Below are 12,621 nucleotides of genomic sequence, written 5' to 3' on the forward strand. Positions count from 1 at the left end.
CGCCGCCGCCGCCGCCCACCTTCCTCGCCGGGGGCTTCGTCCTTCACTCCTTCGGGCCGCCTCCCCCTCCCCTTGTCCCTAGCCCCTTGCCCCGCTTCTGCAGAAGGTAACCCGCTGAGGGTCGCGGAGCCGGGCTGCAGGCGCCGGGAAACTTCCCTTCTCGGTTAATGGGTAGCGGGGATGGGGCGAAGGAAAGGAGTTGGGGGCGAGGAGGAGGGGAGAGGGATGAAAGGGGGAGGCCTGGGAGCGTGGTGTCCTATAAGTGACCTCGGCTCCCCAGAGCGCCGACCCCTGAGCCCAGCCACCCCCTGGACTGGATCCTGGGCCTCCCCAGCCCGATCTTGACCGCCCCTCCCTCGGCCCCATTTTCCTCCTCAGGGAGAGAAGGTGAGAGAGTGCGTGGACTCCTGCTTATTTACGTGCTCATGGGGATACACAACTCAGTGTGTCGAGGAGGGGCAGCAGTCTCATACATCCTTTCCATGAGTATTTTCACTTTTGTTTCTGCAGATAGGGACGATTGATAGCTTTGGAGAGGAGTATCCTACGTGCATACTAGACCTCTTATTTCAATATTTAGGGTCTGGTGAAATAAGATCCTTAGACTCTCCAGCACTAGCTTGCACACTGGGGAGTCTGGGCCATTCCCTACCCTTACATGGATGCAAATCAAATATCTGTGAATTGCAGATTGTTATTGTTATTAAGTCCTCCCCTTCCCCTCATGGGTTACTATTACCAGTTAGGACAGTACCGTGGAAGCTTAAATTTTGAAGATAAGCTGTAAACTGCTAAGATGCGCTATAGCCTTTGACTTTTTAATAGGAAGATACTGAGTTGGACCTGTTCCAAATCTAAATGCATAGTAAAGTATGGGAAATAATCAGTTTGTTCTGATTGACTACTGAGTACATAATTAGCACTTAAAAATATTCAAAGCACCATTCCCTGCCCTTTAGAATCTGACATCCTTTTCAAGACAGACAAATGAACAAATTAGTTATACTTTGTCCCTTTTGCCTATGAACAGTATTTGAAAGACCCTTCCAAAAGAGTCAGGTGAAGTAACAGGTAGATGTACAGAGTGTTTTGAAGTGTTTGTTTTTTCAGCTGCTGTTTGTGAGGTTGAGGACCATTTCTACAGTGTGTATGGTGCATAGTGTGTGAAAAATACCTTTTGATGATTACATGCATCTGAAATATTCTTCATTTGCCATCATCTCTGGCGATTTTCAGTGTCCTGTAAATGTGTTCTGTCCATGTCTTCTGTCCTCGCCAGTTTGTCACTCAAATGTTGTGGACCTTCTGTAAGGTCATTTTGCCTTTATCAATTGACAAATATTTCTTAAGCATCTGGTTTATCTGCCAAGCAGTATTGCAGACGTTATGGATACAACAGTAACCAAGACACATGAAGTACCTGTTCTTTCACCCAGTTGGATCTTCAGTTCTGTCTGGGGAGGGAAAGACAATCAGTAGGAAATAAAAGTAATTTCAGAGAATAAGTGATATGAAGGAAATATAGATAGGGTGGGTGAAGATTATTTCAGATGCTGTGTTTTGGAAAGGTCTTTCTGAGGTGACCTTTGACCTGATACCTGAGAAATGAGAGGGATGTAGCTTTTGGAAGTTCTGAGGGAAGAGTGTTGCTGTCGGAAGGAGGAACAAACGGAAGAGGCCAAAGTGGTATCAAGGTGGTGACTAGTCAGCTGAAAGTAGCTCAGCGCAGGTGAGATATGATAGGTTATGTATGTCCTAGCCAGTGGCAGGATCCTATGAGGTCCTGTTGTCCAAAGGAGTTTGGCTTTTATTATAATACATTGAAAAGCTGTTGGAATTCTATGATAAACTGGGAGTCATATGGTCTCTGATTGACAGTTTGACTTGTAGATTGGAGAAAAGGGGAGACTAGTGAGAAGAGTAGTGACTATGGAATTTTTGATTTTTACTCTTGAGGCAGAGTCTCAAGCTGTCACCTTGGATAGAGTGCTATGATGTCATAGCTCACAGCAACCTCCAGCTCTTGGACTTAGGCAATTCTCTTGCCTCAGCCTCCTGAGTAGCTGGGACTACAGGTGCCTGCCACAATGCCTGGCTATTTTTTTGTTGCAGTTTGGCCGGGGGACAGGTTCGAATCCGCCACCCTCCGTATATGAGGCTGGCACCCTACTCAGTGAGCCACAGGCACTGCCCAGATTTTCTGTTTTTAGTAGCGACTGTCTCGCTTTTGCTCAGTCTAGTCTCAACTCCCTGAGCTCAGGCCATCCACCCGCCTCAGCCTCCCAGAGTGCTAGGATTACAGGCTTGAGCCACCGTGCCCAGCCTGGGACTATGGAATGTTAAGGGACAAGTGAAAAGGTTTTGCAGTGTATTTTGGAGTTAAAGATATTTATTGAACTTGTCATGGTTTGGATGACAGGATTGACATCCCGTTGATTGGGACAAGAATGACTTCTGGGCTTTTGTCTTCAACTAGAGGATGATGGTGCCATGTACTGAGATGGGGAAGCGGTGAGGGGAGCAAATTGCTACATGAGATGGCATTGGATGGGACATACTAAGTTCGATCTAGTTGTTCAGATGGAGGTGAGAAAGAAGTAGGCAATTGGATCAATTGAATATGCAAGTCTAGAATTAGTGGAGAGGTCAAGGAGTCATTGATTCATTCAACAAATGTTTCTCAAGCACCAGAGTTAGATCAGATTGTTGAAAAAATGGACATAAATCTCTGCCTTCAAGGCACTTAAATTCTAGTGGGGAGAGAAAGACAGATGCAGAGTCATCACATTTATTTATTGGTATGCTATATTTATAAATAAAAACTATATTCACATGGTTCAGAACTTAAAATACCCAATAGGGAATAGAATTAAAATCTCCGTCACCCAGTTTTCCTTGTAGCCAGTGTTAAAGAAATATTTTGTGCACATACAAGCAAATACATTTATATTAGTCCTCCACTTTACAGAAATGATGGCATATGTTACTTGCTTCGATCCCTTGTATTTTTTGGAGTACTAAGTAGTATTTAAGTTGTGAGACAGGATGGGAACACCTAAAGAGAAATTATAGAAAGAAGAGAAAATCTGATTTGGTCCCTGCCCTCTGAGTTTGGATCTACAAATGTGGAGTTGTTTAAAGGGTGGTTTATAGGCCAGGGAGGTGGCTCACGCCGAGGCTGGTGGATTGCTTGCGTTCTGCAGTTCATCCAAGAGCAAGAACTCCATCTCTAAAAAAACTAGCTAGGTATTGTGGTAGATGCCTGTAGTCCCAGCTACTTGTAGGTTAGAGCAAGAGGATTGCTCAAGCCTAAGAGTTGGAGGTTGCTGTGAGCTATGACACCATGGCATTCTAGGGCAACAGAGTGAGGACTGTCTCAAAAAAAACCTTTTTTGTGTGTGTGTGTGAGATTTTTTTTTTTTTAAACAGAAGTTTGCACTATTTCTTTTCTTTCTTTTTTTTTTTTTGAGACAGTCTCACTGTATCACCCTCAGTAGAATGCTGTGGCATCACAGCTCACAGCAACCTCAAACTCTGGGGCTTGAGTGATTCTCTTGCCTCAGCCTCCCAAGTAGCTGGGACTACAGGCACCTACTACAACGCCTGGCTAATTTTCTTGTTGTTGTTGCAGTTGTCATTGTTGTTTAGCTGGCCCAGGCTCGGTTCAAACCTGCCAGCCTCCTTGTATGTGGTTGGCGCCGTAACCACTGTGCTATAGGCACTGAGCCAGAAGTTTGCACATTTCTTTCTTTACTTTTTTTTTTTTTTTGCACTATTTCTTTTGCGCTTCATCTTAACTGCCTATTTTTTGTATATGCTGGAGAAATGGTTATGATTGAAAACAATTTTTTCATGTATATATTATCAATTAAGTTTAAAATATTGATGACAGGATCAGCTTTCAAGTCTTAATAATATTATCAAGACTTCATGACTGGCTACTGTTAAATCTTGGAAAAACAAGCACAAATTTGGAATGTTACCATGAGACTTATAATAAGTTATTGATACTTGAGATGTATGACCGAATCCTCTCTTAGTAATCAGTTAATCAAAAAATATCTTTTCAGGGTGATCTGGCTCTTTGCCTGGGTTTGAATTTTAACAGTAATGTGGCTTTCAAATCACAGATGTTAGCATAATCCTTGTGTTACCCGTCTTCAAGAATATATAGATTTATCTACTTTGTATTTGGCTTTTAATTGGGAAAGACTTATTGGAGATACTCCTTTGATTCTTAAAGGTTTTGAGACAGGGGGTAGTGTTATGATGTTAGATCTGCAATGACTTTTGGGGCGTGGTTGAATCCTGCTGATTGAGTCATTTGTAAGAAAGGAGATGGAATATTTTTTTCTTGCTGTAAGCTTTATTATTTTGAAGAATTAAAAATCCAGACTTGCATTGTATTCTCTACTGAATTTGTAATATGTTCCGTATTGGTTGACATTTTGAGTGTTAGTTAGGTCTCTTTAGCCAGATGCTTTTTTTTTTTTTGGAGACAGAGTCTCACTTTGTTGCTCTTGGTAGAGTGCTGTGATGTCATAGCTCAATAGCAGCCAGCAACCTCAAACTGTTGGGCTCAAGTGATTCTCATTCCTCAGCCTCCCAAGTAGCTGGGACTACAGGTGCCTGCCCCTTAGAGATGAGGTCTCGCTCTGGCTTAGGCTAATCTCGAACCTGTGAGCTCAGGCAATCTACCTGTCTCGGCCTCCCAGAGTGCCAGGATTATAGGCGTGAGCCACCTCGCCTGGCTTCAGATACTTTTTGTGTAAATTGTTTTACCTGTTTTTTTGAGATTGTTCTTGATTTCAAAGCTGTTTAGTTCAGTTTGATTTTATTTGTTATTTTTGTTATTGTTTCCTATCTTTTATAAAATTCTTTTTTGTGAGATTAAGCAGCTGGTTTCTAGGTCAGAGAAGCATAATCTTTGCTAGAAAATATTTAATAGAATGTTTTAAAGCATTAGACATTATGTATAAGACTACCATATAAAATATATGTAGTATCTTAGGTTTATATTAACTCTGTACGTGTACAGGTCTTAATGTCCTATTTGAAGATTTTAGTTATCTAAATCTAAAAGATTTCTTTTATATACTTTAGTATTGTAAATGATATTACTGTTAATCATTGAATTGTAGCCTAATTGTGTGTGTCATTTTTTTCATCAATCAGATTGACAATTTATCATTTTTGTTTTCCTTATCAGCTGTAAGCTTCTTGAAGGTAACATTTCCAGCCCCTAGTAGAGGGCTAGACTATTTGATCAGTATCTAGTAACTCAGTGAATTATGTCTTGTTCTAACATAGATTGCTTTTCAGAGAATGAAATGTTAGATTTACCCTATGTGAATACTTGAATTTCTCAGCTTTGTTTTAATTTAGTTCCAGGAGAGAATTCACAGGATACTTTTTTTTTTTTTTTTAAATTGAGACACAGGCTTACTGTGTTGCCCTCTGTAGAGGGCCGCAGTGTCACAACATACAGCAACCTCAAACTCTTGGGCTTAAGTGAGTCTCTTGCCTCAGCCCTCCAAGTAGCTGGGACTATAGGTACCCGCCACAACACCTGGCTATTTTTTTGTGGCCTGGGCTGGGTTCGAACTTGCCAACCCTGGTGTATGTGGTCAGCGCCCTACCCACTGAGCTGCAGGCACCGCTGATACTTTTTTTAAATTTTGAAATAATTTTAGACTTACAGAAACATTACAAAAAGAAAGTGAGGATATACCCTTCACCCAGCTTTTTCTAATGTTAGCAGCTTAGGTAACTGTAACATGATTATCAAAACCAGTGCTTTTGAGATCATAGCCATGAATTCTTTGCCTCCAGGAGGGTCTAACCTGTGGCCCTTAGGCCTCATGCTGATTATTTGATGCTTGTTTTGCTTATCTGTGGTATCAAGTCTGTAAAGTATGTACAGACTTTTTTTTTCTTTTTGCTCATCACCTTACCTTAGTGTTTGTTTATTTAAACGTGTGGCCCAAGGCAAGTCTTATTCTTCCAATTTGCAGCAGAGAAGAAAAAAGGTTGGACACTCTTGGATAAACCAAGGTATAAAGGACTTTTCCCTGGGTTTTCCTTTTTTTTGAGACAGAGTCTCAAGTTGTTGCCCTAGGTAGAGTGTTGTGGCATCACAGCTCACAGCAACCTCAAACTTGGGCTTAAGCGATTCTCCTGCCTCAGCTTCCCAAGTAGCTGGGACTATAGGCACCTGCTACAATGCCTGGCTATTTTTTGGTTGTAGTTGTCATTGTTTGGCAGGCCTGGGCTGGATTTGAACCCACCAGCTCCATGAGCCTTCCCTGGGTTTTCTTCTAGTATTTTTGTAGTTTCAGGTCTTACATTCAAGGCTTTAATCCATTTTGAGTTGATTTGTGTATGTGGTGAGTAGGGATCCAGTTTCATTCTTCTACATAAGACAGTCCAATTTTCTCAGCACTATTTATTGTAAACGGTGTGTTTTCTTCGGTGTATGTTGTCAACTTTGTCAAAGATCACTTGACTATAGGTATATGATTTTATTTCTGGGTTCTCTATTCTGTTCCATTGATATGTTTATTTTTATACCATATTTTGGCTACTATGGCCTTGTACTATAATTTGTAATCAGACAGTGTGATGCCTCCAGCTTTGTTCTTTTTGCTTAGAATTGTTTTGGCTATGACGGCTCTTTTTTTGTTCCATATGAACTTTAAAATTGTTCTAATTCTGTGAAAATTGATGTTGATATTTTGACAAGGTCACGTTGAACTTATAGATTGCTTTGGGCAGTATGATCATTTTAGTGATAATAGTTCTGATCCATGAGCCTGGGATGATTTTTCATTCGTTTATGTCATCTGCAATTTTTTTCATTAGTGTTTTGTAGATGTACCTGTATAGTCTTTTATCTTCTTGGTTAAATATATTCCTAGGCATTCATCTTTTGCAGCTATTAGAAATGGGCTTGCCTTCTTGATTTGGTGCTCAGATTGACACATGAATTCAGGAAAAACATTTTATGATACAAAATCTGTGTACACAAATCAGTAGCATTTCTGTACGCTAATAACAATCCAGCTGAGTTTTTTAAGAGTCCTTAAGGTTTTCTAGATTTATGATCGTATCAGTAAATAGGGACGACTTGACTTCCTCTTTTCCAATTTTGATGCATGGTATTTTTTTCTCTTCCCTAATTGAAGACTTCCAATACTTTGTTGAATAAGAATGGTTAAAGTGGGGTGGCGCCTGTGGCTCATTCGGTAAAGTGCCAGCCTCAGATACTGCGGGTGGTGGGTGCAAACCTGGCCCCAGTCAAACTGCAACAAAAAAATAGCCGGGCGTCATGGTAGGTGCCTGTAGTCCCAGCTACTCGGGAGGCTGAGGCAAGAGAATTGCCTAAGCCCAGGAGCTGGAGGTTGCTGTGAGCTGTGACTTCACAGCACTCTACTGAGGGCAATAAAGTGAGACTCTGTCTCTATAAAAAAAAAATGGTTAAAGTGGACATCTTTCTCTTATTCTAGTTCTTAGGAGGAAGCTGCTTTCAGCTTTTCTTCCTGCTTCATGTTGGCTGTGGATTTGTTATATATGGACTTTGTCTCTCTCTTTTTTTTTTTTTTTTTGAGGTAAGGTCTTGCTCTGTCATCATGGCTAACGTGCAGTACTGTCATCATAGCTCACTGCAGCCTCAAACTCCTGGCCTCCCATATGGTGGCGACTACGGTACCCACCTGTTTTCTTTTTTTTTTTTTTTTGTAGAGAGGGTCCTGCTTCTGCTCAGGCTGTTCTCCAATTCCAGACCTCAAGCATTTCTCCCACCTCGTCTCCCAGTGTCTAGTTTCTTGAGGATTTTTATAATGAAAGAATGCTGAATTTTATTGAATGCTTTTTCTGTGTCTGCTGAGATGATCATGTAGTTTTTGTCCTTAATTCAGTTTATGTGATACATCACATTTATCGACTTATGTAAATTAAACCATCTTTGTGTCCCTGGTATGAAACCCATTTGATAATGGGACATTACCTGTTTGATGTGCTGTCGGATTGCATTTGTTAGTATTTTGTTGAGGATATTTGCATCTGTGTTTATCAGGGATATTGATGTGTAGTGTTACGTGCATACAAGTGTCCCCTTGTCTGTTTTTAGTATCCGGATGGTACTGGCCTCATAGGAGTGGAGGAGAATTCTCCCCTCCTTGATTTTTTGGAGTAGTGTCAGGAGAATTGGTATTAGTTCTTCTTTGCATGTTTGATAGAATTCAGCTGGGAATTCATCTGGTCTTAGACTTTTTTTTTTTTGGTTGGCATATTTTATTATTGTCTCACTACTTGTCAAAGGTCTGTACAGGACTTCTGTTTCTTCTCAGTTCAGTCTCAGGAGGTTGTATGTTTACAGGAATTTATCCATTTCCTGTGGCTTTTCTAGTTTGTAGGTGTGTAGTTATGCCTAATACTCTCTGATGACCTTTTGTATTTTTGTGGTATCAGTTGTAATGTCTCGTTTTTCATTTCCTTCTTTCTTTCTTTCTTTTTTTTGAGACAGAGTCTCACTCTGTTGCTCCAGGTTTAGAGTGCCCTGGTGTCACAGCTCAAAGCAACCTCAAATTGCTGTCTTGAAAGATCCTTTTGCCTCAGCCTCCCCAGAAGCTGGGACTATAGGTACCTGCTACAATGCCCAGCTAGTTTTCTATTTTTAGTAGAGATGGGGGTCTCGCTGTTGCTCAGGCTGGTCTTGAACTCCTGAGCGCAAGCAATCCATCCACCTTGGTCTCCCAGAGTGCTAGGATTACCATGCCTGGCCTCCTTTTTCATTTCTGATTCTATTTCTTTTCTTCTTCTTTATTTTGTTGCAGTTTGGCCGGGGTCAGGTTCGAACCCGCCACTCTTGGTAAATGGGGCCAGCGCCCTACTCACTGAGCCACAGGCGCTGCCTCTCTGATTCTGTTTCTTTGGATCTTCTCCTCTTAGTTAATCTAAATTGTGGGTAATTAATTTTGTTTATCTTTTTGAGGAACTAACTTTTTATTTCATTGGTCTTTTATGGGGGGGGGGCTCTATTAAATTCTGCTTTGATGTTTGTTATTTCTTCCGCTAACTTTGGGTTTGATTGAGTCTTCTTTTTCTAGTTCCTTGAGTTATGACATTAGGTTGTGAATTTGTGATCTTTCTAATTTTTGGATGTAGGCATTTAATGCTGTAATCTTACCTTTTAGAGCTGCTTTTCCTGTTTGCAACAGGTTTTGGTACATTGTATTTTCATTTTTATTTATTTCAAAAAAACTTAATTTCGTTTTAAATTTTTTTTTTTTTTTTTACCCAATGATAGTTGCATGTCGTTTCGTTTCCAAGTATTTGCATGGTTTCTGAAGATCCTCTTATTGATTTCTACATATTCCATTGTGGTCTGAAAGATACTTGATACGATTTCTATTTCTTAAAAATTTGTTAAGATTGGTTTTGTGTTGGCTCAGTGGTTAGGGTGCTGGCCGCATGTACTGGGGCTGGTGGGTTCGAACCTGGCCAGGGCTTGCTAAACAACAATGACAACAATAACAATAACAACAACAATAGCTGAGAGTTGTGGTAGGTGCCTGTAGTCCCAGCTACTTGAGAGGCTGAGGCAAGAGAATCACTTAAGCCCAAGAGTTTGAGGTTGCTGTGAGCTGTGATGCCATAGCACTCTACTGAGGGTGACATAGTGAGACTCTGTCTCAAAAAAAAAAAAAAAAAAAAAAAAAGAATTGGTTTTGTGGCCTAATGTAGTCTGTCTCGGAGAATGTTCCATGTGCTGGTAAAAACAATTTTTTAATATTTGCTGTTGTTGTGGGGTAGAATGTTTCTGTAAGTGTCTGTTAATTCTGTTTGGTCTAAAGTCCAATTTAAGTCCCATCTTCCTTTGTTAATTTTTTTCTTTTCTTTTTCTTTCTTTCTTTCTTTCTTTTTTTTTTTTTTTGAGACAGAATCTCACTTTGTCACCCTGGGTAGAGTGCCAGGGCATTATAACTCATGTCAACCTCCAGCTCTTGGGAATCAAGTGATTCTCTTGCCTCAGCCTCCTTCCTGTGTAGCTGGTACTACAGGCGCCCACATCAGTGCCTGGGTATTTTTAGAGATGGGGTCTCGATTTTGCTCACTTTGGCTTGAACATGTGAACTCAGAGCAATTCACTCACATTGGCCTTCCAGAATGCTAGAGATTATAGGCATGAGTCACCATGCCTGGCCTTTATACCTTTTCTTTTTTAATTTGAGATAACAGTTTCACTCTATTGCCCAGGCTAGAGTGCTGTGGTGTCAGCCTAGTTCATACCAACCTCAAACTGCTGGAGCAAGGGATCCTCCTGCCTTAGCCTCCTGAGTGGCTGGGATCACAGGTGCCTGCCACAATGCCTTGATAATTTTTCCTATTTTTAGTAGAGACAGGGTCTCATTCTTGCTTAGGCTGGTCTTGAACTCCTGAGGTCAAGGGATCCTCCCACGTTGGCCTCTTAGGGTGCTAAGAAAACAGGCATAAGCCTCTGCACCCGCCTCTGCATCTGTATTTTTTGAGTGAAGCATTTAACCCATTTATGCCTAAGGTTAATATCGATGTGTGAGGCTTTATTTCTGTCATACTGTTAATTATTTTCTAGATGTTTTATAAATTGTTTGTTTCTCTGTATTTTTGTCTTTGTGGTTTGGTGAAATTCTGTGATTTTTGCCATTAGATTTCTTGTGCCCTTCTATCTTTGTGATTGTTTTATAAGACCTATGAGTTTTCACTACGGTGAATATCAACCTTTCATTTCCATGGGTATATTTTATTTGGAGAAATGTGTATTCAGCGTTTACCCAGCTTTTAAATTAATGAATTTATTTTTTAGAGCCAAGGTCTTGCTTTGTTACCCGGGCTGAAGTGCAGTGGCACAATCTAGCTTACTGTAGCCTTGAACTCTTGTGCTTGGTGATCTTCCCACCTCATCCTGCTCAGTAACTGGGACTGCAGACCAATGCCAGCATGCTTGCCTAATATTTTTCAAAAATTTTTTTGTGTTTGTTTTTTTTTTCCAAAAAATTTTTTTGTAGAGATGGCAGCTTGCTATTTTGCACAGGCTGATTTTGAACTGCTGGCCTCAAGTGTCCTCCAATTTGCTGGAATTATAGATGTGAGCCACCGTGCCTGGTTGCTCATTTTTAAATTGGGTTGGGCTTTTTGTTGTTGAGTTGTAAGCATTCTTTATATACAATGGATAGTAATCCTTATTAGTCATATGATTTATATACATATATTTTTTGAGACAGAGTGCCACCCTGGGTAGCGTCACAGCTCACAGCAACCTCCAACTCTTAGGCTCAAGCCTCCTCTTGCCACAGCCTCCCCGTAGCTGGGACTTCAGGTGCCCACCACAACTCCCGGCTATTTTTAGAGATGGGATCTCACTCTAGGTTAGACTGGTCTCAAACTCCTGAGTTTAAGATAGTCCACTTGTCTCGCCTCCCAGAGGAGGCATGAGCCACCACACCTACCCAGATTTATAGATACTTTCTTCCATTCTGTGGTTTGATATTTTATTCTCTTGGTAGGGCCTTTGCATGGACTTTTGTTTTTTTTAGAGACGCAGTTTTACTTTATTGCCCTCGGTAGAGTGCCGTGGTGTTACACAGCTCACAGCAACCTCCAACTCCTGGGCTTAGACGATTCTCTTGCCTCAGCCTCCTGAGTAGCTGGGACTATAGGCTTTTTTCTTGAGACAGAGTTTCACTATGTCACCCTCGGTAGAGTACTGTGTCATCACAGCTCACAGCAATCTGAAACTCTTGGGCTTAAGTGATTCTCTTGCCTCAGCCTCCCATGTAGCTGGTACTACAGGTGTCCACTACAATGTCCGGCTTTTTTTGTTGTTGTTGCAGTTGTTGGTATTTAGTTGGCCCAGGCCGAATTTGAACCCTCCACTCTCAGTGAACGTGGCTGGTGCCGTAATCACTGTGCTACAGGCACCAAACCCTTTGCATGAATGTTTCAATTTTGGTGATGACTAGAGTATCTGCCTTTTGTTGCTCACGCATTTGCTGTTATGTAGCATATCCAGGAAATCATTGCCAAATCCAATGTCATGAAGCTTTTCCTTATGTTTTCTTCTAAGGCTTTTATAGTTCAACTCTTATTTAAGTTTTGATCCATTTTGAGTAAATTTTTTTTTTTTTTTGAGACAAAGTCTCACTCTCATCTGGGCTAGAATGCAGTGGCATCAGCCTAGTTCACAGCAACCTCAAACTCCTGGTTCAAATGATCCTTCTGCCTCAGCCTCCTGAATAACTGGGACTATTAGCCCACCATAATGTTTGGCTAATATATTTTTATTTTTATTTTTAGTAGAGATGAGGTCTCACACTTTCTCAGGCTGGCATTTTGAGTTAATTTTTGTATATAGTGGAAGATAAGGACAAAATGTATTGTAGGGATCAGCAGTTCATGGCTTTATGTTGGCCAGGTAGGTAGATATTTCAAACTTTGACTAGCTCATAAGTTAATTTTTAGGCAATTAAAATGAGAGTAATTTTAAGGATGATCATCAAGATGAAGGAATTTGTATAACATTCTAATAAAAGGAATTATATTTCTTCTTACCTAAAATATAGGCATTAAAACAAAGTGCTTTTG

The 12,621-nt window shown here is 40.7% G+C and overlaps 1 protein-coding gene across 2 annotated transcripts in view; it reads left to right on the top strand.

Annotated features, from left to right (window-relative positions):
• The window catches only part of CUL2 (cullin 2), a 99,752-nt gene that overhangs the window by 323 nt on the left and 86,808 nt on the right, over nucleotides 1–12,621 (top strand). Inside the window, exon 1 of one of the 2 annotated variants that reach the window (XM_003786713.2) lies at nucleotides 1–106. The exons of the other annotated variant lie outside the window; for it this stretch is intronic. The gene's annotated coding sequence lies outside the window, so the exon portion shown is untranslated. The remainder of the gene's footprint in view (nucleotides 107–12,621) is intronic. 2 annotated transcript variants of the gene reach the window in all.

Source organism: Otolemur garnettii, unplaced genomic scaffold (genome assembly GCF_000181295.1).
Source record: "Otolemur garnettii isolate 467f Iridium unplaced genomic scaffold, OtoGar3 scaffold00019, whole genome shotgun sequence".
NCBI lineage: Eukaryota > Metazoa > Chordata > Mammalia > Primates > Galagidae > Otolemur > Otolemur garnettii.